This window comes from Stegostoma tigrinum, chromosome 8, assembly GCF_030684315.1.
Source record: "Stegostoma tigrinum isolate sSteTig4 chromosome 8, sSteTig4.hap1, whole genome shotgun sequence".
In the NCBI taxonomy this organism is placed as follows: Eukaryota; Metazoa; Chordata; class Chondrichthyes; order Orectolobiformes; family Stegostomatidae; genus Stegostoma; species Stegostoma tigrinum.
In genome coordinates, this window is record NC_081361.1 from 102304232 (window position 1) to 102330905 (window position 26674).

The window sequence follows — 26674 nt, forward strand, 5'->3', positions numbered from 1 at the left end:
GGTAATCAGGGAAGTACAGGAAGGAGAGTACATTGGAGGATTATAAGGAATGAATAGGTTGTGGGGGTAATTGGACAAATCTTTCAAACATCTGCAGCACACTGATGGGCTGAATGGCCTTTTTCGGAACAAAGAGAGTCACTCAATGTGTGAACACCATGACACCAGATCAGGGAGATTCCACATTTGTTGGTCCTGCTGTGTTCCCCAATCATCTTCCTCGATCATTGGGCTTTTGGGATCGGTAACAGGAGATGTCAACATCTGAAGGGGGGGCCAACTTTACTCAGGAATATCTCAAATTCACCACAAACCATCATCAACAAATTCAAAGCATCAGCAAGATGCAAACAAACAAATTGATCTGAGTGACATTTAAATCTGCACATCACTGTGGAAACTTGTTTAAAGAGAATATTGGAAGTGAGAATCACTCCTGCCTCATGTGAACTTTCTGCAGTCTCAAACTGATCCTCATGAATATTTTGTGGGATGGATGAGCTGCTTCAGAGAATTTACAGAAGCTTCAGTGAGTGAGCCAAACATCTTTATTCATTAAATAATAAGCCTGCTTCCCAGAGACTGTATTGTGTCAGTGACTGTGTCTGTGAGAGATATTTTGTGTGATTGTGGCGATGTGTTTCTGTCAGTCTGCTTATGCACCCGAGTGCTTCATTGTACGTGTGGGCCTTTGTATATATCTGTGTCTATCCGCGGCTCAGTATGTGTTGGTGTCTCTGTGTGTCTATTTGTGTCACGGATTGCGTGATTCTAATTGTTCATGTTTATGTGCGTCTCAATCTCAGTGTCTGTGCTTGTGTCAGAGACAGTGAGACTGTTTGTATCCATCTATGTCTATCTGAGTCTCTGTGCCTGTCTTTGTCTGTCTGCATCTGATTGGGTCTAAGTATCTGTCTTCACTTTGTATCTGTTACACGGTTACACTCCCTCAGCACCAACTTGGTGACAATGCAACACGCCCTCAGTCCTGACCCTCCAATACTGCAGCACTCCCTTAGCACTGACCCTCTGACAGTGTGACACTCCCTCAGTACTGACCCTCTGACAGTGCGGCACTCCCTCAGCACTGACCCTCTGACAGTGCGGCACTCCCTCAGTACTGACCCTCTGACAGTGCGGCACTCCCTCAGCACTGACCCTCTGACAGTGCGGCACTCCCTCAGTACTGACCCTCTGACAGTGCTGCACTCCCTTAGCACTGACCCTCTGACAGTGCGGCACTCCCTCAGCACTGACCCTCCGACAGTGCGGCACTCCCTCAGTACTGACCCTCTGACAGTGCGGCACTCCCTCAGTACTGACCCTCCGACAGTGCGGCACTCCCTCAGCACTGACCCTCTGACAGTGCGGCACTCCCTCAGTACTGACCCTCCGACAGTGCGGCACTCCCTCAGCACTGACCCTCTGACAGTGTGGCATTCCCTCAGTACTGACTCTCTGACAGTGTGGCACTCCCTTAGCACTGACCCTCCGACAGTGCGGCACTCCCTCAGCACTGACCCTCTGTCAGTGTGACACTCCCTCAGTACTGACCCTCTGACAGTGCGGCTCTCCCTCAGTACTGACTCTCTGACAGTGCGGCACTCCCTCATAGCTGACCCTCTGGCAGTGCGGCACTCCCTCAGTACTGACCCTCTGACAGTGCGGCACTCCCTCAGCACTGACCCTCTGACAGTGCGGCATTCCCTCAGTACTGACTCTCTGAGTGTGGCACTCCCTCAGCACTGACCCCCTGATAGTGCGACACCCTCTCAGCACTGACCCTCTAGTGTGGATTTGAAGGGGCGATATTGCAGGGTGATGGGGAATGAGCCAGATTTTGCACTCCGTGAATAACTTTTCATGGGAGTAGCACTGCGATGGTGGGTAGAAAGGCACGTTCCTGTTCTGCTGTTTGAGAGGAAAAGTGAAATTCTGGGATATTAAGCAGTGCCTCTCACTCATTGATGGGACACTCACACTACCTAAGCGTTGGACTGAGAGCCCAGAAGATTATTAATCACAGACTAGAGCCCAACATTTTATCCCAGAAACAGTGGGTTGGGGTGGAAAGAATGGGTCTGAGTACTCACTGAAGAGTAAATCTAAAAATAAATCTGAGCAATTCTCTCACTTTACAATGAAAGGTTGTAGAGAAGGTTTTGTCCACTGGGTCAGTATAAGTGGAAGTCAGAAACAGGAAAGGAACAGTCACTTTATTGGGAGTTTTCTATAGACCCCCCAATTGCAACAGAGACTCTGAGGAACAGATTGGGAGGAAGATTGTGGAAATGTGCAGAAGTAATAGAGTTGTTGTCATGGGTATAGACTAATATTGACTGGAACCTCCTAAGTGCAAATAGTTTCGATGGAGCAGATTTTGTCAGGTGTCTCCAGGAAGGATTTCTGACTCAGTGGGTAGATAGGCCAACTAGAGGGGAGGCCATATTGGATTTGGTGCTTGGTAATGAACCAGGCCAGGTGTCAGATCTCTCAGTGAGAGAGAATTTTGGTAACAGTGAACATAATTCCCCGACCTTTATGAGAGTAATGGAGAGGGATAGGAGCAGACAGTATGGGTAAGTATTTAACTGAGGAAGGGAGAATTACAATGCTACAGGCAGGAACTATGGAGCTTAAATTGGGATCAGATGTTCTCAGGGAAATGCACAACAGAAATGTGCATGTTGATTAGGGAGCACTTGCTATATGTACTGGATAGACTTGTCCCACTGAGGCAAGGAACGGCATGGTAACATGAAGGAGCCTTGGATGGCAAGACTTATTTAACACCTAGTCAAGAGGAAGAAGGAAGCTTACTTAAGGTTGAGGAAGCAAGTATTAGACAGCGCTCTAGAGGTCTACAAGGTAGACAGAAAGGAACAGAAGAATGGACTGAGGGGAGCTAGAAGCGGGTGTGAGAAAACCTTGGTGGGTAGGGTCAAGGAAAACCCCAAGGTGTTCTATGCATATGTGAGAAAAAAGAGGATGGCCAGAGTGAGGGTAGGGCCAATCAGGGATAGTGGAGGGAACTTGTGCGTGGAGTCGTAGGAGGTAGGGGAGTTCTTTAATGAATACTTTGTTTCAGCATTCACCTGTGAGAGGGACCTTGGCATTTATGAGGGTAATGTAAAAAGGGCAGATATGCTCGAACAGGTTGATGTTGGGAAAGAGGGTGTGCTAGAAATTTTGAAAAACACGAAGATAGATAAGTCCCCTAAGACAGAGAGGATATACCCAAGGTCACTATGGGAAGGGAGGGAAGAGATTGCTGCCTGTTTAGCAACGATCTTCCATCATCACTGCCCACTGGCATAGTGCCAGATGGAGGGTGGCAAATGTCATTCCCTTGGTTAAGACAGGGAAGAGGGATAATCCTGGGGATTACAGACGAGTCAGTCTTCTGTGGTGGGAAAATTATTGGAGAAGATTCTGAGAGATAGTATTTATGATCATATGGAAAAGCACAGTTTGATTAGAAGTAGTCAGTGCAGATTTGTAAGGGGCAGGTCATGCCTCATAAGCCTTACTGAATTCAGTGGGGATGTGACAAAACACATCACTGAAGGCAGAGCAGTGGATGTGGTGTAGAGGGATTTTAGCAAGGCATTCGAGAAGGTCCCCCATGGTACGCTCATTCAGAAAGTAAGAACGCATGGGATTCAGGGAAATTTGGTTGTCTGGATACAGAATTGGCTGTTCAATAGAAGACAGATCGTGGTAGTAAATGGAAAGTATTCAGCCCAGAACTTGGTGGCTGGCGGTGTCCCACAGGGAGCTGTTCTGGGACCTCTGCTCTTTGTGATTTTATAAATGACTTGGATGAGGAAGTGGAAGGGTGGGTTAGTAAGTTTGCTGGTGACACAAAGGTTGGTGGAGTTGTGGACAGTGTGGAGGGCAGTTGTGGTTTGCAATGGGACATTGACAGGATGCAGAGCTGGGCAAAGAACTGGCAGATGGAATTCAACCCAGAAAAGTGTGAAGTGATTCATTTTAGAAGGTCAAATTTGAATGAAAAGGATAGGGTTAATAGCAGGATTCTTGGCAGTATGGAGGAACAGAGGGAAATTGGGGTCCACATCCTTAGATCTCTCAAAGTTGTGACCTAAGTTGAGAGGGTTGTAAAGAAGGCATATGGTGTGTTAGCTTTCATTGGCAGAAGAATTAAGTTTTAGAGCCGTGAGGTTATGCTGCAGCTCTATAAAACCCTGGTTAGACCACACTTGGAATATTGTACTCAGTTTTGGTCACCTCATTATAGGAAGGATGTGGAAGCTTTAAAGAAGGTGTAGAGGAGGTTTACTAGGATGCTGCCTGGACTGGAGGGTGGGTCTAACGAGGAAAGGTTGAGGAAGCCAGGGCGTTTTTGATTGGAGCAAAGAAGGATGAGAGAACATAGAACATAGAACATAGTACATTACAGCACAGTACAGGCCCTTCGACCCTCGATGTTGTGCCGACCTATCTAACCGATCTCAAGCCCATCTAACCTATACTATTCCATGTACGTCTATATGCTTATCCAATGGCGCCTTAAATGTACCCAAAGTTGGCGAATCTACTACCGTTGCAGGCAAAGCGTTCCATTCCCTTACTAGTCTCTGAGTAAAGAAACCACCTCTGACATCTGTCCTATATCTTTCACCCCTCAATTTAAAACTATGCCCCCTCGTGCTCGCCATCACCATCCCAGGAAAAAGGCTCTTCCTATCCACCCTATCCAACCCTCTGATTATTTTATATGTTTCAATTAAGTCACCTCTCAACCTTCTTCTCTCTAATGAAAACAGCCTCAAGTCCCTCAGCCTTTCCTCGTATGACCTTCCCTCCATACCAGGCAACATCCCAGTAAATCTCCTCTGCACCCTTTCCAAAGCTTCCACATCCTTCTTATAATGCGGTGACCAGAACTGTACACAATACTCCAAGTGTGGCCGCACCAGAGTTTTGTACAGCTTCACTATAACCTCTTAGTTCTGGAACTCGATCCCTCTATTAATAAAAGCTAAAACACTTTGCCTTCTTAACAGCCCTGTCAACCTGGGTGGCAACTTTCAAGGATCTGTATACATGGACACCGAGATCTCTCTGCTCATCTACACCACTAAGAATCTTACCATTAACCCTGTACTTTGCCTTCCGGTTACTCCTACCAAAGTGCATCACCTCACACTTGTCTGCGTTAAACTCCATTTGCCACCTCTCAGCCCAGCTCTGCAGCTTATCTATGTCTCTCTACAACCTATTGCATCCTTCGTCACTGTCCACAACTCCACCGACCTTAGTGTCGTCTGCAAATTTACTAACCCATCCTCCTACGCCCTCATCCAGGTCATTTATAAAAATGACAAACAGCAGTGGACCCAACACCGACCCTTGCGGTGCATCACTAGTAACTGGTCTCCAGGATGAACATTTCCCATCAACTACCACCCTCTGTCTTCTTTCAGCAAGCCAATTTCCGATCCAAACTGCTATATCTCCCACAATCCCATTCCTCCACATTTTGTATAATAGCTTATTGTGGGGAACCTTATCGAACGCCTTGCTGAAATCCATATACACATCAACCGGTTTACTCTCATCTACTGACTTGACAGAACTACATAAGATGATGAGAGGCACGGACAGAGTAGACAGAAGCTTTTTCCCAGGGCAGAAACGACTATTTCGAAGGGGCATTATTTTAAGGTGGTTGGAGGAAGGTATAGGATACATGTCAGAGGTAGGTTTTTTATACAGAGAGTTGTGGGCACGTGGAATGTGCTGCCGGCAGTGGTGGTGGAATTAGATACTTTAGAGACTTCTGAGAGACTCTTGGATAGGCACATGAGGATTTTAAAATATAACATATGCAGTGTAGTTTGAAATTAAAATATGACATTTTGAGGCCAGTATCAGACCATCCACTTCCTGCCCCCAGTCACCTTTCCCTGTTCTCATGGACGGATATTAAGCTGTGTATGTGCTGACTACCTGCTCAGGCACTGGGCCAGCACAGGTTTACCAACTCCACAGAGTCCAGTCACTACCTCTGGATTTCTCCCACAACAGGCAGCAAACAGGAAATCTCGATAAGTACAACAAAGGCTTTAAATAAGACAGACAGTTCCAGTCACCAAAGATTTACAAAGTGTAGAGTTTGAGGTAAGAATGTTAGACTGGAGAATGTGGTGTATGTGGATTTAAGACAATCCCTCAAATCATAAAGGAAAGAGTTGCACTCCGAAAGCACCTTACGGCAACTCAGCACACCCGAGGATCAATGGGAGTACACGAGCCATACAGTCAAAGCTCTGATGGAGGAAATTTGGCTGCAAACAGGAACACAGAAATATCCCAAAAAACGCAATACATGAGAAAGAGGAGGCCATTCAACCCATTGAGACTGCCCCACCATTCACTGGGATCTTGGTTGCTCTCAGTGATAACAACATCCCCCAATCTTGCTGCAAAACCCAATAATGCAGCATCCAATCACAAACCTATCGCCAATTCAAATGCCGACTCACCAATCAATAGCAAAGTGCTGGTTTCCGGGACAGCGTCAAAGTGTTGCAGAGAACAATCAGAAAGACTTTACAGAGCTCAACAACTCGGCAGGTGTAGGAATTGCCATCCACGTCAGGACAACTAAAGTCAGGAATGAGAGGGAACTGGAAAAGACCAGAAAGTTACCGCATTAGCATTAGAGGAGGGTGTGAGGATAAAGAGGGGACTAAGCAGCAGAGGAGGTTACAGAGTTAGGGAGGGGTTTAGGGGCTGGAGGAGGTTACAGAGATAGGGACGGGGTGTCGGGGCTGGAGGAGGTTACAGAGATAGGGAAGGGTATAGGGGCTGGAGGAGGTTACAGAGATAGGGAGGGGGTGTAGGGGCTGGAGGATGTTACAGAGATTTAGGGAGGGGGTTTAGGGGCTGGAGGAGTTAGAGAGATAGGGAGGGGTGTAGAGGCTGGAGGAGGTGACAGAGATAGGGACGGGGTGTCGGGGCTGGAGGAGGTTACAGAGATAGGGAGGGGTGTAGGGGCAGGAGGAGGTTACAGAGATAGGGAGCGGGTGTAGGGGGCTGGAGGAGGTTACAGAGGTAGGGAGGGGTGTAGGGGCAGGAGGAGGTTACAGAGATAGGGAGCGGGTGTAGGGTGCTGGAGGAGGTTACAGAGATAGGGAGGGGGTTTAGGGGCTGGAGGGGTTACAGAGATAGGGAGGGGCGTAGGGGCTGGAGGAGGCGACAGAGATAGGGACGGGGTGTCGGGGCTGCAGGAGGTTACAGAGATAGGGAGGGGTGTAGGGGCAGGAGGAGGTTACAGAGATAGGGAGGGGTGTAGGGGCTGGAGGAGGCGACAGAGATAGGGACGGGGTGTCGGGGCTGGAGGAGGTTACAGAGATAGGGAGGGGTGTAGGGGCAGGAGGAGGTTACAGAGATAGGGAGGGGTGTTGGGGCAGGAGGAGGTTACAGAGATAGGGAGGGGTGTAGGGGCTGGAGGAGGCGACAGAGATAGGTACGGGGTGTCGGGGCTGGAGGAGGTTACAAAGATAGGGAGGGGTGTAGGGGCAGGAGGAGGTTACAGAGATAGGGAGGGGTGTAGGGGCAGGAGGAGGTTACAGAGATAGGGAGGGGTGTAGGGGCTGGAGGAGGCGACAGAGATAGGGAGAGGTGTAGGGGCAGGAGGAGGTTACAGAGATAGGGAGGGGGTGTGGGGCAGGAGGAGGTTAAAGAGATAAGAAGGGGTGTAGGGGCTGGAGGGGGTTACAGAGATAGGAAGGGGGTGTAGGGGCTGGAGGAGGTTACAGAGATAGGGAGGGGGCGTGGGGCAGGAGGAGGTTAAAGAGATAGGAAGGGGTGTAGGGGCTGGAGGGGGTTACAGAGATAGGGAGGGGGTGTAGGGGGCTGGAGGGGGTTACAGAGATAGGGAGGGGGTGTAGGGGCTGAAGGATGTTACAGAGATAGGGAGGGGGTGTAGGGGTTGGAGGGGGTTACTGGGATAGGGAGGGAGTGTTGGGGCTGGAGGGGGTAAAGAGATAGGGAGGGGGTGTAGGGGCTGCAGGAGGTTACAGAGATAGGGAGGGGGTGTCGAGGCTGGAGGATATTACACAGATAGGGAATTGGGCAGGTTTAGCTCAGCAATTGTTAAGTTTTTGCTGTCTTCATTTTCAGCCCCTGAGCAGCTCCATTATTCCTTCTCAAGGTGACTGATTGAATTTGTGATGATGATAACCTTGGGTTGAGATGTTGAGAGTGCAATGATTTTCTGTCCTTGTTGCTGAGTGTGTGGTGCCCAGGACAGGAGATGAGTTTGTTCATCTGCCTGGTGTCAGAACGGGGCCAGAAATGAAGTGTTAAGGATGATTTGGAGCTGACAGTAATGGAATAGAGAACAGCACTTTGTTCAGCTCAGTGCAAGAGGCCATCAGCTCGAGGGCAGCTCAGTTAGTGCTTCCCTTCAGCAGGATGTTCATTAACAGACAGAACAATTCTGAAACACAAACACCAAGTTCCCACAGCCTCGTGCACATCCCCTTGACTTTAACCCCCCCACCAGTGGCCCTGCGTGGAACCATGAGGGGTTACAGATCACCCTGTGGGCTGTCAGTTCTCCGCCATCCCTCTAATTCTCTTTTGGATCTCTGTGCTGCTCCGATTCTAGCCTCTTACATACCCCCAGGCTTTAATCCCTCCCCCCATCAACGGACAAGTCTTTTGCTGCCTGAGCTCTGATCTCTGGAATTGCCCACATCACCCTCATCCTCTCCCTCACTCTCTCCCTCTCCGTCTCTCTGCTCCTTTAAAATGCTTCTTAAAACCTGCCTCTTTATCAAGCCTTTGGTCACCTGCCAATTTGGTTTGGTGATAATTTGGGCCTGATTTCTGCTCCTGTAATGCCACCACTGCTGATTCCCTGTGATAAGGGTGCTGTAGAAATGTAACTTGTTGTTTGTACTTGTCCTATGAACATATCGCAGGAGCTATCCAATCCCTGGCAGAAATGATAAACTGACCAATAATGATCGGACATAATAGGAACTGCCGATGCTGGAGAATCTGAGATAACAAGGTGTAGAGCTGGATGAACACAGCAGGCCAAGCAGCATCTCAGGAGCAGGAAAGCTGACATTTTGGGCCTAGAGAAGAAAGTTATTTTTCTGATGAAGGATCTAGGCCTACCTCATCAGCCTTCCTGCTCCTCCGATGCTTGGCCTGCTGTGTTCATCCAGCTCTACACCTTGTTATCTCCAATACTGATCGGAGCCGGGGTTCCTTTGCCAGGATTTCACTCCATTGTTTCTCTTCCTTCTTTCACAGAAACCTCTATTCCAATCTCTGTTCCTCCTCCTGAGGACTGTGTGTCAGATTCTGTTCACTTAATGCTGCCTTCCATTTCATTTGATTTCATACCTGTTTTCATGTTGTCCCATCTTTTGCGGAGAACTACTGAACATTCATAACCCTGGCCCATTATCCATCTTGTGATAGGAGGGGGCTATTCAGGCCCTCAAGCCTGTTCCAATCAATGTGGCAATGATTGCCCTGAATTGACTGACCAGGATCTATCACTCCCAGTTAATAAATCTGCAGTGCCTTTCTCTCTGCCTCTAAGAGAGTTTCACTCCAAACACCACTTCTATGATGACCAGTTTCCTCATTTCTCTGCTGGATGGCCTGGCTCTGATTTCAGTTTCTGTCCCAATCTTACCCCACTCAGGTAAAAAGTATAACCCGATCTGTCCCAGTCACTCCCCTTACCCCGTACTGTACCTCAGGATCATCTCCCAGAAAACATTCATCCTGTCTCCTCCTTTCATGTGGTGTGTGGGTGTTGGGGTGGGAGGGTGTGTGGTGTATGGTGTGGGGGTGTGAAGGTGTGTGGTGTATGGCAGAGGGTGTGTTAGGGTTTGGGTGGGGGTTTGTGGGTGTGATGTGAGGGTGTGTGATGTATGGGAGAGAGTGTGTGGTGTGTGGGTGTGGGTGTGTGTGTGTGTGTGAGAGAGAGAGAGAGAGATGAGAGGGTGTGAGGGTGAATGTACTTTCATGATCCACTCATGAGACTGGATTCATTTGTTGGTCCCGTTTACAAGACCCTGAACCCTGACACCGGCCACTGGCTAATTCGATCATGAGGGTCAATTAGCAGCTTACTGTTAACAGAAATGTTAAAGTCTGTGTCTGCAATATTTACAGTTATAATGTTTCTATCTGTGTTAGCTCCATGACCAAGGTATTAAACTGTCACCTTGTGGGAATGTGCAATCAGTAATCTGAGCATGTTAGGACACAGGAGGGATGGCGAGAGCTTTGCTTCTGTGTCTACAAAGAACTTTCTCATCCTCAGTGGAACTAAACCCGAGAATGGAGACTATTAATTCAGATAACAAAGTGTGGAGCTGGATGAACACAGCAGGCCAAACAGCATCTCAGGAGCACAAAAGCTGACGCTTCAGGCCTAGACCCTTCAACATTTTATGCTCCTAAGATGCTGCTTGGCCTGCTGTGTTCACCCAGCCCCACATTTTGTTCTCTCGGATTCTCCAGCATCTGCAGTTCCCGTTATCTCTGATCACTATTTAATTCAGAGCAATTTTGCAGCAAGTGTTGGAAAAGGGAAGGGTTTGACCTTAGACGTTTTGAGGGAAAAGCTTCCTGCAGAGTTAGGGACTAAAATGGAAAGAAAAGATTTACATTTCTATTGCAGCTTCCACTCCCTCATGACATCCCGAAGAATTTCACAGCCCACGAGGCACATCTGAAGTATGGTCCTTGTTAAACAGCGGGAAACGCATCAAGCAAGTTGTACACAGCAAGATCCCAGATATATTTGGATGAGGAGGAGTAGAAAAATCTGAATCATCTAAAATGCCAGGACATGGTCGGCTCAGGATCAAGTGCAGGCAAAACTGGATGAGTATAGTCTGGTGTTTGTTGATCAGCATGGACATGGGGAGCCGAAGGGCCTGTTTCTGTGCTGATTGAGAGATGAATATTCATCAATTCATTAGATGAATCTGCCCGGCTCCTTTATCTATCATTGCCCTGGGAATATTCCTGTTCAAGTGGGAAGACAGACAGGGTCTGAGTTGAAATCTTCACTTGAACCATGAGACTGATGAGCTCCTGGCTCAGAGTGAGATTTACTGTCACAGCTGGGGCATGATAAAAGGTATTTGGAGTAAGGCCAGTGAAATGGGGCGGAGATCCAGGTCAGTTTTGATCTAATTTCCTGGTGGAATTGGCTTGAGGGGCAGAATCGTCTTTTCCTGTTCCTGAATTATCCTCCCAACCTGTCACTTCACTCCAAATGGAATTGAAAATATGAAAGGGAATGGTGCCCAGGATTATGGGGAAAAGCAGGGGTACAGGAAGAATTGGGTGTTGTGTCTCCAAACTAGCATAGATGAGGTGGGCTGCATGGCCTCATTCTGCACTATATGATACTCTGAATGGCTGCAGCATTCTTGATTAAATCTATGTTCCCAGACGTTCTGCTTTTTCAGCTTAGTAAAGAGCCCTGTCCTACTGTAATCCCACCCTTGGAGCCAGTGGGGAATTACCGAGGATGATGACTTCAGCTTGTACAAGGGGGCATAGCTACAAATTGAGGGGTGATAGATTTAAGACAGATGTCAGAGGCAGGTTCTTTACTCAGAGAGTGGTAAGGGCGTGGAACGCCCTGCCTGCCAATGTAGTTAACTCAGCCACATTAGGGGCATTTAAACAGTCCTTGGATAAGCATATGGATAATGATGGGATAGTGTAGGGGGAGGGGCTTAGATTAGTTCACAGGCCAGCGCAACATCAAGGGCTGAAGGGCCTGTTCTGCGCTATATTGTTCTATGTTCTATCATTCAGTAATCCTCAGACTGGATCCCGGATCACTGGCTGTTCCAGCAAGTCTTCAGTGTCAGGAACTCATTTACAACTGGATAACTGACCAATCACCTTCAACTCCCCAACCTGACTTTTGAAGAAATCCAACATTTCTCAATCATCAGGATTGAGGAATGTGTTCCACCGGGAACGGCTGTGTTCCTGGATGGAAAACTGTGAGGCTGTCGCTCAATTAGATCCTTATTTCCATTTAGAAACTCACTCTGCTCAGCCCTGAGCTCCTTCTTTCCTATTGCTTTGTGTTTCAGCGAGAATTGGACTTCAGTTTTTAATCTTTCAATGAAGCTTCACTCTCCCACAGGCTGAGGAGACAATAACATTCTCTGAGCTAACTGAGAAATAGAGTCCCATCTTAATCATTTCATATTGATGGCTCATCTAATCTGGGTGTGGATTGGACACACACATTGACACAGGAAGAGACCGAGAGATGGACAGCAATAACACATCAGCAAATAAGGTCCATGCGAGGAATTGTGAGAATGAAATGAAAGACTCATGGAGTGAATGCACAGAACAGAATGTGATAGTGGACAGCAGCAAAAACGGGGCAGAATGGTCTAGAAAAATCACTTATACAGAGACATTTTTGGAAAGTTATCAACATTGGACAATTCATGCCCCTGTCCACACAAGCTCTCAGAAAGACAGACTGAATGAGGAAGGAGGATGTGTGCCCCTGAAAGTAAAGGATGAATTAAGAACTGTTGAGTCACAGAGTTGTAGAGCTGTACAGCACGGAAATAGATCCTTTGGTCCAACTCATCCATGCCAAGCAGGTATCCTAAATTTATCTAGTCCCATTTGCCAGCATTTGGCCCACATACCTCTAAACCCTTTCTATTCATATACCCATCCAGATACCATTTAAATGTTGTAATTGTACCTCTGGCACCTCATTCCATACACACACCACCCTCAGTGTGTAAATGTTGCCCCTTACGTCCCTCTTAAATCTTTCCTCTCACACCTGAAACCATACCCTCTAGCTTTAGACTCCCCCCAACCCTGGGGAAAAGACCTTGGTTATTCATGCTGGGAATGCTCATGATTTTATAAACCTCTATGAGTTTACCTCTATCAGCCTTCGATGCCTTGGGGAAAATAACCCCAGGCTGTTCAGCCTCTCCAAACATCCCACACTCTCTAACCCTGGAAACATCCTTGTCCATCTTTAGTGAACCCTTTCAAGTTTCACAACATCCTTCGTATAACAGGGAGACCAGAATTGAGTGCAGTATTCCAAACATTGGTGAGGCTGTGTCCTGTACAGTGGCCACATGGCTTCTCAACTCCAATACTCAATGATCTGACCAATAAAGTTAATCCTACCAAACACTTTCTTCACCACGCTGTCTACCAGCAACTCCCTGTTCAAGGAACTATGAACCTGCATCCCAAAGTTTCTTTGTTTGGCAACAGTCTCCAGGATCTTACCATTCAACGTATAAGTCCTGTCCTGATTTGCTGTACCAGAATGTAGCACGTCACATTTAGCTGCCACTCCTTGGCCCATTGATCAGCTGGGCCAAGGCCCCAATGTACTTTGAGGTAACCTTTACTATCCACCTCACCACCAATTCTGGTGTCATCTGTAAACTTACTGACCATACAAGATTCTGGGTAATCCAAGATGGAGAATGAGAGAAAATTATGGCTGTTAGAGGTGCTTCTTTTGTGTTTTTTTTCAGCATTGGAGCTAATTTCCTCAATTTCGCAGAGCAGAAATAACTGTTTTATTAACTGTTGCATTGTTTTGGAACATTGGAACTATGGGGAGAAAGGATTAAGACTCAAAAACTCTGGAAGTTGGATCAGTTTGGATGGAGATTAGAAACAGCAAAGCTCAAAACGCAGGTCTGAAATGGTGTATAGGGCCTGCAACAATAGTTACTCTGATGGGCTGAACATTAAAAAATAAATTGGTGCTTATAATAAAGGTGATTTAAAACTCATGAGGGATTTAATCATAAGGTAGAGAAGGCCAATCAGATTAGTGAATGTGAAATAACTGTACAGAGGCTGGCATCCAATCACCACATCATGTACACAGTACATAGGCTCTAAATAGCCAGTTCACAATCAGTCCCTGAAGTGAGGAGACACTGAGTTTCCTGTTTATATTGGTCAGCCAAGGCTCCCTGATTGGCCCAGAGTAGTAATCCCAATCAAGGATCTCCAGGTCAGTTAGATCCATCTGGTTCCAATCACTACAAAAGGTTTCTCTGGAAGCTAATCTCGTAACTGTATTTCCAACAAATTTCAGGCATAATATTATGTTCAGCCAATTTATTTTCAGTTGCATCAGTTCTGGGGAAGGGTCACTGGAGCCAAAATATTGACTCTGATTTCTCCCAACGGATGTTGCCAGGCCTGCTGAGCTTTTCCAGCAACTTCTGGTTTTATTTTTGTACAAGAATTGAGGTATGTTTAATCAGTAGCCTCTTTGTAAAAGATGCTCAAGGGAATAGAGTTCATAAATAATTACATTCTACTTTAAACTGAAACTGAAAAACCACTCTCCAACTAAGAATTTTAAAAGTAAACAGGAATCAGGAGAGAGCTGGCAAACATTGGTTGGTTAAAATAGGCAGAAATGTAAAGTAGTAAATAAATAATGAAAGATGTTGAAAGAAAAAATTTAAAATCATCAACAAAAATATGTTTCAGTAAAAGTCAAAATAGCAAGAAAACCCCATCTGCAACTCACTTCGGAAATGGTGGATACAGTTAGATTAAAAGAAAAGGTTTGTAAATGTTGCAAGGAACAGAAATCAGCCTGAGGATTGGGATTCAGAAATCTGCAAAGGGCCATCTAACGCTAATAAAAGGAGACAATACAGAATTGGGAGATTAAACGAGCCAGGATGATAAAAACAGATTGGAAGAGCTCAATCAAGTTTACAAAAATGAGCAGAGTAAACAAGGAGTCCCTTAGAGACAGAGAAGGCAAAAATTATCATGGGGAATGGGGAACAGTACTGACAAAATTAGTTTTCAAAAAACCAAAAGAACTGCGGATGCTGGAAATCTGAAGCAGAAACAGAAATTGCTGGCAGCCTCCGCAGAGTGAAATCAGAGGTAATGTTTCGGGCTCAGTGATCCTTCTCAGAACAACTGTTAACTCTGATTTCTGCCCACAAGAGAAATATTTTACAACAAGGCAGAAGACAGGAATTACTCAGAAATAGAGTAGAATCCGGACCTGATAAAAATGGGGGAATTCAGGTCATTGATATCAACAGAGACAAAGACCCTTCAGAGGAAGTAGGTGGCACTGAAACTGGGGAAATCTGCAGGAGCTGAAGGGTGAGACACTCTAGTTTGAAAGAGCCAGCTGCAGTGAATATGAGTACTCAGGCTATGAATGTCTGATGCTCCCTGGATTCTAGAATGTTCCCTGCAGATTGGAAACAAACAAATGTGACATCAACATTCAAGAAATGATGGAGAGTGAGAGAAAACAGGAATGACAAGACAGTTAGCCTGATATCAGGAAATGCTAGAACCTATCGTGGAGTAGATGGAAAATCACAGTCTGGCCTGGATGGCACAGTGGCTCAGTGGTTAGCATCGCTGCCTCACAGTGTCTCGGACCCAGGTTCAATCCCAGATTCTGGTGACTGTGTGGAGTTTATACATTCTTCCGAAGACTGTGCAGGCATGCTATGAGTGCTCTGATATTCTCCAACAGCCCAAAAATGTGGAGATTATATGGATTGGGCATGCTAAATTGCCCATAGTTTCCAGGGATCTGTAGATTCGCAATGGGAATGCAATCTTGAAGGGACAGAGTGGAATGCTCTTCTGAGGGCTGGTACTGAGTCAATGGGCTGCTTCCATGCTGCAGGAATTCTATGATTTTAAGCCAACAGATTTTGGCAAAACAGAAATCACCTGCAATAAAGTTGTCAGAGATTTTCAACAATGTAACTCATCAGATGGATGAAGGTGACACAGTAAGTAAAGGGATATTGGGATTTCCAAAAGGAATTTGATAAGACGACAAAAAGGATTAAAATAGAAAGTAAGGACTCATGGGGCCATGGGTGATGTATTACGCTGGGTAAAGGGTTAGTTAGTACAGAGGGAGCGAACAGTAGGGAACAGCTCACTGTCTGTCTCTCACTGGGAGGGAAGGATCTACTCACCGTGTTTCTCTCATTGGGAGTGAGGGATCTGTAAGGATGGGAGGTGGATGCTGAAGCAATCCTTGGTGAGTTGCTGTGGTGCAACTTGTAAAATGGGCACATTGCTGCTGTTGTGTGTCGGTGCTGGAGGGACGGAATGTCGAAGGTGGTGGATGAGGCGTTGACAACTCGAGCTGTTTCATCCGCAGGAAGAATGTCATAATTTTGTCTGAATCCATGTAAACTGACTCCTTTACAGCTGGGAATGACTGTGTGAGCCTTGACTGAAAACTGAGTCCTGTCACATGTTCCCTAATCTTCCTCGACATTACACATAGTCATTAATCTGACATTGTAGAGAATCACAATCCCATCCTCCCGTCTGAGTGTTTATCCTTCAACCACGTTTTGACAAAGAGAATCCAGTAACAGAGATAAACAGTGAAGGGCAAAAGGCAAACCCCATTGTGAGGTGATGTGTTGAATCTAATCCTGCAGCTGGTTGTGAGCTGATCTCTCTTTAAATGAGGCAGGACAGTGGTTTAGGAGATCAAATACATCCACTTTGTGGTCACAACACAAATATGTCAGACCACACTCTGTAAACACATCACTGAGAAAGCTGTTCAATGGAAGAGAAGATTGAGCTTCTCACTGACTGAGAGTCTGTCGATAAAGTTCAGGAACCTCGCAGATGGTTTGTAGAAACACTGTTAGCTGGACAGGAAACTCTCCGCACAAACTCCCTGTAAAAACTCAATATGATTCAGTGAGTGATCACAACCTCACTCCGCACATTCAATCACTTCATCTAAACCAATGTGGGTTTACAAAACACACCTGGATCAGGAATCTCGGGGAAACTCTCCTGTGGAGACTGACCCTGAGTGCAGCGTTCCAAACCATGTCCACTTCATTGTTCAACTGGGAAAAACACAATTAGAATGGTCACCTCACAGACTCAAGATGATCATTACAGATTACACCCAGAGCGTCAGTACTGAGGGAGTGCTGCACGGTCGGAGGGTCAGTCCTGAGGGAGTGCCGCACTGTCAGAGGGTCAGTACTGAGGGAGTGCCGCACTGACAGAGGGTCAGTACTGAGGGAGTGCCGCACTGTCAGAGGGTCAGTACTGAGGGAGTGCTGCACGGTCGGAGGGTCAGTACTGAGGGAGAGCCACACTGTCAGAGGGTCAGTGCTGAGGGAGAGCTGCACTGTCAGAGGGTCAGTGCTGAGGGAGTGCCGCACTGTCAGAGGGTCAGTACTGAGGGAGTGCTGCACGGTCGGAGGGTCAGTACTGAGGGAGAGCCACACTGTCAGAGGGTCAGTACTGAGGGAGTGCTGCACGGTCGGAGGGTCAGTACTGAGGGAGAGCCACACTGTCAGAGGGTCAGTGCTGAGGGAGAGCTGCACTGTCAGAGGGTCAGTGCTGAGGGAACGCCACACTGTCAGAGGGTCAGTGCTGAGGGAACGCCACACTGTCAGACGGTCAGTACTGAGGAAACGCTGCACTGTCAGAGGGTCAGTACTGAGGGAGTGCTGCACTGTCAGAGGGTCAGTACTGAGGGAGTGTCACACTGTCAGAGGGTCAGTACTGAGGAAACGCTGCACTGTCAGAGGGTCAGCGCTCAGGGGGTTATTATTTATCCCTCTGCCCTACATCACATCTCAATTTTGAATGCACTGGAAATGTTTCCACCTGAATCTCCAAACATTTCCCCTTTTCTCATCCTCACTCTGATCGTTTCATCTGTTGCAGTGAGGACATTTCTCAGGAAGACCATGCCATGGACTGAAGGAATATTTCCAAATCCCCCTCTCACTGATCCAAATTTTTGTCCTTCTCTTCATTCTCCTTGCATTCCCATAGCACATTGCTCATCTTCCCCAGGAGTTTGGATGGGATCTCATTGCTGTGTTATTCACAACCTGGGCCAAAGGACAGTGAGCGAATAACAAGCTCCACATTCCCAGAATGTAAATCTCATCACATTGAGGGGGTCAGCCTCCCAGGAATGTGTGTACCATGCAATAGCAACAGAAAAATATCAATAAAAGACAAAAGAACATGAACAAAGAACAAAGAAAATTACAGCACAGGATCAGGCCCTTCGGCCCTCCAAGCCTGCGCCATCCAGATCCTCTGTCTAAACTTGTTGCCTATTTTCCAAGGATCTGTATCCCTCTGCTCCCTGCCCATTCATGTATCTGAAGACCATCAGCTTTGTAACGCCCCTGATAGCAGCTCCCTGCTGAATGACCCACCATTCCTGACGCCTTCACACTTCCCTCCCAACAACACACACCTCAACAAAATTTCCTTCCAGTCCTCACACACTCCTGATTCAATCAGCACACAGTCCACATGCTCGCCAGCGTCCTATCCCCAGGCTCCCTCCCATCTCCCCTGTCTTTTCCCTTTCCTTTCATCCTTACCTACTTCCCTCAACAGTCCCCTCCCCTGCCCCTGCTCTCTCCTCCTAACCTGTCCTCGCACCTCCTCTGTTCCTACCCCCATCCTCCATTCCCCCTCTCCTCCCTCCTCAACTCTTCTCCTTCCACCCCGCCCTGAGACAGCTTTTGAGTTTACTACACCTTTCACATTTGAATAAATGCCCACCTGAAATCTCTGGGCTGCCCTCCCATCCTGGGGAAGCTCCAACACCTTTTCTCCCGGTCAAACAGCATCGATGTTATTGGCAGGGGATTCAGATACAGACAGGAAGTACGGGAAGGTATCTGGAGGTCTTCCTGGAGGGCAGAGTGAATCTCATCATCTGCCAGGGGGAAAGAGTGAATTCCATCATCTGCCTGGAGGGCAGAGTGAATCCCATCATCTGCCAGGGGGAAAGAGTGAATCCCATCATCTGCCTGGAGGAAAGAGTGAATCCCATCATCTGCCTGGAGGAAAGAGTGAATCCCATCATCTGCCAGGGGGAAAGAGTGAATGCCATCATCTGCCAGGGGGAAAGAGTGAATCTCATCAGGTTAATGCACAAGGGCATTGCTGGGTGGGTGTTTGTTTTAATGCGGGAACCTGTGAGGGAGGCAGTGGGGGTGATGCTGTTGACTAACATGTGGTGATGTGATATTGTTATCACAGAGACATGGCTGAAAGAAGGATCGGACCAGCAGTTCAGTATTACAGGGGGTGGAATCTTTAGGTGAGAAAGGTGGTGGATGGTGAGTGGTAAATATCGAAGTCGTGTCACAATATCAATCATTATTACATTCCTACATATGACATTACAGAAATCTCCTCAACTGAGGCCATGTGTGTTGAATTTAAAAACAAAGTGGGGAGCCACTTTGGGAATCAAGCATAATTGCCCAGCAGAGAGCTGAGGATAGTAAAAAAGTTAGATGTATAAACAGATGATTTCAGAGAAGTGTAAAAAGAAAAAGGTTAATATGAGAGTCAGTCCTGCTCGAGGGCTGCATTATTACAGCAGAAACACAGCTGGAAACAACTGCTCTCAGAAAAATCCTAAGGACGGCAGAAACAAGCAGAGGCAATGCTCAGTAACTCAACAGGTCTGGCAGTATCGAGATAGAGAAACAGAATCAATATTTCAAGTCCAGTGACCCTTCTTTAGAGCCAGACCTGAAACTTTCGATATTTCTCTTTCCCCAGAGGCTTTCAGGCCTGCCGTGTTTCTCCAGAATATTCTGTGGTTGTCTCAGAAATACTGAATTGACTGTGTAACACTTTGGAACCTGGGGAAATTCTTCAAGATGCCACAGAAATAAGACCATAAGACATAGGAGTGGAAGTAAGGCCATTCGGTCCATCAAGATAAGCATGGATAAGCATATGGGCGTACATGGAATAGTGTGGGTTAGGTGGGCTTGAGATCGGTATGACAGTTCGGCACAACATCGAGGGCTGAAGGGCCTGTACTGTGCTGTAATGTTCTATGTTCTATGTTCTAAGTCCACTCCACCATTTAATCATAGCTGATGGGCATTTCAACTCCATTTCCCTGCACTCTCCCTGTAGCCCTTAATTCCTTGTGAGATCAAGAATTTGTCGATCTCTGCCTTGAAGACACTTAACGTCCCGGCCTCCACTGCGTTCCGTGGCAATGAATTCTACAAGCCCACCACTCTCTGGCTGAAGAAATGTCCCCTCATTTCCGTTATAAATTTACCCCCTCTAATTGTAAGGCTGTGCCCACGGGTCCTAGTCTCCCCACCTAATGGAAACAACTTCCCAGCGTCCACCCCTTCTAAGCCATACATTATCTTGTAAGTTTCTATTAGATCTCCCCTCAACCTTCTAAACTCTAATGAGTACAATCCCAGGACCCTTAGCTGTTCATCGTACGTTAAACCTACCATTCCAGGGATCATCTGTGTAGGATGCAGGTTATTTCATTAGGCAGTGATCAAAAAAGCCACATTTCTGTAGTTTCTTTATGAACAGCTTCCTCTCTATAATTCTTCAAATCCTTTTGTGCTATACTTACTTCCTCAGCCAATGGCAGAAGAAGGGTAAGGGTCTGCCAAAGGGAGACAGTATCTGAGATCAGGTTCAGCCAGTGTCGGGGAACAGGGTTGGATCGAAGCTATGAAAGGTGATACAGTAATTCAGGTTGTTGTTGCAGTGAGAGATGATGATGTTTGAGCTGTGAATTAAGGGCTCTCCAGGCACTGGGAGTGAACAGTCTGGCTCCAGTCCAGTTTCAATGCAAATTCAGATTTTACAGTCTTTTGTCGAGGACATCCTGTTTCAGCTGAATTCGTATCCAATGCAATACATCCCCTTCTTCCTGACTGGAGTGTGTCCTGCAAATGATTCATCAAGTCCCCAGAGGAATAGAAAGAGCTCAAAATCTGCCAACTCTCAGGTTATCCATTCCCATGTATCCTTAGAGGCAACACCTTTGTTGAAACTGCTGGGATTTTCTCCAGCGAGATGTCTAATTTCCAGCCTTTGCCCTGAAGTAAAGACTTGATTTGGTTTCTGACTGTTCTGAATTTCATTGCTTGCTGGCTTTCACACAGAATGGTTTTAGGGCAGTTTGTCACTTGGACTCAATGCGTATTGACTGAGCCGCAAGGTATCAAGCTCAATGCTGTTTAAATGAGTCTGTTAATGAAAAATTCACCTCGCTGTTCCGAGCAATTCATTACATTCAAACAAGAATGATATTTATTTCCAAAGCACCAATCACATTCCCAGGAGGAGCCACAGTCCACTACAGCCAATCATGTCCCAGTGAGCTGTAAAGGCGTAATGTAGAAAACTTGCCAGTCACTATGCACAGAAAGATCCCACAAACAGCTGTGTGGTAATGAACAGAGAATGAAGTTGGTGAGGGAAGAATTTTTGCCGAGACATTAGGAGAACACTGATCTGTACTTCACAAAGTTGCATAAAGGGATGATTAGCTTCAAACTGGGAGTAAAATGAAGTCTCTATTTCAGGATTCAAATGAGAGCTTGTACCTCTGATAGTGTGGCGCTCCCTCGGCGCCGACCCTCCGGCAGCGCGGCGCTCCCTCACTACTGACCCTCTGACAGTGTGACACTCCCTCAGCACTGACCCTCCAACAGTGCGGCACTCCCTCAGTACTGACCCTCTGACAGTGCAGCACTCCCTCACTACTGACCCTCCAACAGTGCAGCACTCCCTCAGTACTGACCCTCCGACAGTGTGACACTCCCTCAGTACTGACCCTCCGGCAGTGTGGCGCTCCCTCAGCGCCAACCCTCCGGCAGTGCAGCAGTGAAGTGATGGCCTTGTAGTTTTATCGCGAGACTATTAATCCAGAAACTGAGCTAATTTATAACGGACCTGGGTTTGAGTCCCTCCCTAGCAAATGCTGGAGCTTGGATTCCAGAAAATAAATCTGGAATTAAGAGTCTAGCTATTATTGTAAAAAACCCATCTGGTTCACTAATGTCCTTTAGGGAAGAAAATCTGTCACCCTTACCTGGCCTGGCCTACATGTGACTCCAGACCCACAGCAATGTGGTTGACTCCCAACTGCCCTCTGAAATGGCCCTGCAAGCCGCTCAGATGTACCCATCACAACAAAGTCTCAAAGAAATGAAACAGGATGGATCACCCGGCATTGACCAGGGACCGGAAAAGTCAACGGCAGGAACAGCCCTGTCGACCCTGCACTCTCCTCCTCACTAACACCTGGGGGTTAGTGCCACCATGGGGGAGCTGTCTCACAGGCTAGCCTGGCACATTCATACTCACAGAATCATACCCTACAGACACCACCAGCACCATCCCTGGGTGTCCTGTCCCACCGTCCGGGCAGTCCCAGCAGAGGGGGCGATACAGTGGGATACAGTGGGGAGAGTATTGGTGTGGGAGTCCTCAACATTGCCTCTGGATTCCCATGGAGTCTCATGGCTTCAGGTTAAACATTGGCAAGGAAACCTCCTGCTGATTACCACTCACTGTCCTCCCTCAGCTGATGAGCCAGTACTCCTCCACGCTGAACAACACTTAGAGGAATCACTGAGGATGGCAAGGACAGAAAATGTACTCTGGGAGGGGGGGTTTCAATGCCCACCACCAAGAGTGGCTCGGCAGCATTACTACTGATCGAGCTGGTCGGGTCCTAAAGGACAGAGCTGCGAGACTGGGTCTGCGGCAGGTGGTGAGGGAACCAACAAGAGGGAAAAATAAACTTGGCCTCATCCTTACCAATCTGCCAGCTGCTGATGTATCTGTCCATGACCGTATCGGTAAGAGTGACCATTGCATTGTCCTTGTGGAGACAAAGTCCTGCCTTCACATTGAGAACAACCTCCACCGTGTTGTGTGGCACTATCAAAGTGCTCAATGGGACAGACTTCGCACAGATCTAGCAATTCAAGGCTGGGCATCCACAAGGCGCTGTGGGCCATCGACAGCAGCAGAATTGTACTCAGGTATCATTGTGTAACCTCATGGCCCAGCATAGCCCCCACTCAACCATTACCATCAAGCCAGGGGATCAACCCTGGTTCAATGGAGAGTGCAGGAGGGCATGCCAGGAGCAGCACCAGGCATTCCTGAAGATGAGGTACCAACCTGGTGAAGCCACCAAACAGGACTACTTGCTCATCAAACAGCGAAAGCAGCAAGTGACAGACAGAGATAAATGATCCCACAACCAACGGATCAGATCTAAACTCTGCAGTCCTGCCACATCCAGTTGTGAATGGTGGTGGACAATTAAACATCTCACTGGAAGACGAGGCTTCACAAATATCCCCATCCTCAATGACGGAAGAGCCCAGCGCATCAGTGCAAAAGATAAGGCCGAAGCATTCACAGTAACCTTCAGCCAGAAGTGCTGAGTGGATGATCCAGCCGCCTCCAGTTAGCCCAGCATTATAGATACCAGTAAAAACCAAAAAATGTGCAAATGCTGTAAATCAGGAATAAAAAAAAAGCTGCTGGAAAAGCTCAGCAGGTCTGGCAGCATCTGTGGAGGAGAAAACAGAGTTAATGTTTCAGGTCCAGTGACCCTTCCTCAGAACTGAGGAAGGGTCTGACAGAGGGTCACCAGCCCCAAAACATTAACTCTGTTTTCTCCTCCACAGATGCTGCCAGACCTGCTGAGCTTTTCCAGCAGCTTTTGTTTTGTTATACATACCAATGTTCACCAATTCAATTCACGACATGTGATATCAAGAAGTTGTTGGATACACTGGATATTGCAAAGTCTACGGGCCCTGACAACATTCAGACAATAGTACTGAAGACTTAATCTCCAGAGCTTGCTGCCCTTTGACCCAAGCTGTTCCAGAACAGTTACAACACTGGCATTCACCCGACAATGTGGCAAATTGCCCAGGTATGTCCTGTACATAAAAAACAGGACAAATCTGACCCGGCCAATTACAGCCCCATCAGTCTCCTCTCGACCATCAGTAAAGTGATGGAAGGTGTCAGTAACAGCGCTACCAAGCAGCACCTGCTCAGCAATAACCTGCTCAGTGACGCCCAGTTTGGGTTCTGCCAGGGACACTCAGCTCCTGAGCTCATTACAGCCTTGGTTCAAACATGGACAGAAGAGCTGAATTCCAGAGGGTGAGGTGAGAGTGACAGCCCTTGATATCAAGGCTGCATTTGATTGAGTGTGGCATCATGGAGCCCTGGCAAAACTGGATCAGTATCGGGGGAAAACTGTCTGCTGGTTGGAGTCATACCTGACGCATTGGAAGATGCTCGTGGTTGTTGGAGGCCAATCATCTCAGCTCCAGGACATCTCTGCAGGAGTTCCTCAGGGTAGTGTCCTCAGCCCAACCATCTTCAGCTCTTTCATCAATGACCTTCCCTCCATCAGAAGGTCGGAATTGGAGATGTTCACCGATGATTGCACAATGTTCAGCACCATTCGGGACTCCTCAATTCTGAAGCAGACCGTGCTCAAATGTACAATATCCAGGTTTGGGCTGACAAGTGGCAATTAACATTTGCACCACACAAATGCCAGGCTATGATCATAGAACATAGAACACAGAACAGTACAGGCCCTTCGGCCCACAATGTGGTGCCAACCGACTATCCAACTAAGATCAATTTACCCTGCTTACCCAACATTTTATCATCCTCCCTGTCCCTATCCAAGAGTCGCTTAAAAGTCTCTGAAGTATCTGATTCCACTACAACTGTCGGCAGCACATTCCACATGCACCCCCACTCTCTGTGTGTAAAAAACCTACCTCTGGCATCTCCCCATACTTTCCTCCAATCACCTTAAAATTATGCCCCTTCATAATAGTCATTTTCACCCTTGGAAAAAAGCCACTGACTATCCATTCTATCTATACCTCTCACCATCTTGCACACCTCTATCAAGTCACCTCTCATCTTCTTCGCTCCAATGAGAAAATACCTGGCTCCCTCAACCTTTCCTCATTAGACCTGACCTCCATTCCAGGCAGCATCCTGGTAAATCTCCTCTGCACCATCTCTAAACCTTCCACATCTTTCCAATAGTGAGGTGACCAGAACTGAACACAATATTCCAAGTATAGTCTGACCAGGGTTATATAGAGCTGCAGCATAACCTCACGGCTCTTAAACTCAAACCCCTGCCAATGAAAGCCAACACACCATATGCCTTCTTTGCTACTCTATCAACTTGGGTCGCAACTTTGAGGGATCTATGAACATGGACTCCAAGATCCCTCTGTTCCTCCGCACTGCTGAGAATCCTGCCATTAACACCACATTCTGCATTCAAATTTGACCTTCCAAAATGAATCCCTTCACACTTTTCTGGGTTGAATTCCATCTGCCACTTCTTTGCCCAGTTCTGCATCCTGTCAATGTCCCCTTGCAACCTGCAACAGCCCTCCACGCTGTCCACAACTCCACCAACCTTTGTGTCACCAGTAAACTTACAAACCCCGCCTTCCATTTTGTCATCCAAGTCATTTATAAAGATCACAAAGAGTAGAGGCCTCAGAACAGATTCAATGAACAGATTCACCCTTGACATTCAATGGTGTTACCATCACAGATACCCCCCACTATCAACATCCTGGGGTTACTATTGACCAGAAACTCAACTGGACTCACCACATAAACACAGTGGCCACAAGAACAGGTCAGAAGCTGGGAACACTGTGGCGAGTAACTCACCTCCTGACTCCCCAAAGCCTATCCACCATCTACAAGGTACAAGTCAGGAATGTGATGGAATACTCCCCACTTGCCCCAACGACAATCAAGAAGCCCGACACCATCCAGGACAAAGCAGTCCCCGCTTGATTGGCATCACATCCACAAGCATCTACTTCCTCCACGATCAACACTCAGAAGCAGTGATGGGTATTACCTACAGATGCACTGCAGAAATTCACCAGTGATCCTAAGACAACACCGTCCAAAGAGATGATGTCCATCTAAAAAGGACAAGGGCAGCAGATAGATGGGAACAACACCCCCTGTAAGTTCCCCTACAAGCCACTCACCATCCTGACTTGAAAATATATCGCTGTTCCTTCACTGTCACTGTGTCAAAATTCTGGAATTTCCTCCCTAAGGGCATTGTGGGGCAATGTACATCACGTGGTTCAAGGCGGGATCTCACCCCCACCCCTCAGGGGTAATTAGGGTCGGCCAGTGATGCTCACAGGCAATGGAACAAATTCCCACGAACTCTGTTCTCTGACTGGCCCCTTACCAGAAAACCTGCTCCTGCCCAGTTGCCAGCGTGAATCGGGGCATTTTGGGTTGATGGAGACTGGAGAATGACATCAGGAAAAGTGCCACAATATTTATTACTGAGGTTTAAAGAATGACAGAAATGAAATCAAATAATACTTAAACCTTGTTGGATAAAGTTCTGAAGCTGAACGCCAATAGCTGCATTAAATTCATGGACCAAGATTCATTCAGATTCCCTGAGGTTGCAGTTGACTAATTTATGCAATAAAGTCTGAAGGAGCAGAATCTGTTTTCTAAGCATTTTATTGATCAGGCTGCAATCCATAAACTACAATTCTCCCATTATCGAATTCCTGTAATGATTTCATCCTGATCATGATTCCCAGGTGATTCTGGTTAATTGTTAATGAAGGTGATGTATTCATTGGCTGTCCCCACTCCTGAATCAGCAAATGGAAATCAGGCAGTTTCCAACACTGGCTCTTCACAAACAAGTTCCAGTGCAGAGACTGGCCATTCGGCCCACCTGCTC

The 26674-nt window shown here is 47.1% G+C and overlaps 1 protein-coding gene across 8 annotated transcripts in view; it reads right to left on the minus strand.

The window, feature by feature from the left end:
- LOC125456535 (netrin-G1-like) overlaps positions 1 to 26674 on the minus strand; it is a 102367-nt gene that overhangs the window by 70117 nt on the left and 5576 nt on the right. For 6 of the 8 annotated variants that reach the window (XM_059648200.1, XM_059648195.1, XM_059648194.1 and 3 more), the window contains exon 2: positions 6513 to 6656. The exons of the other annotated variants lie outside the window; for them this stretch is intronic. The gene's annotated coding sequence lies outside the window, so the exon portion shown is untranslated. The remainder of the gene's footprint in view (positions 1 to 6512; positions 6657 to 26674) is intronic. 8 annotated transcript variants of the gene reach the window in all.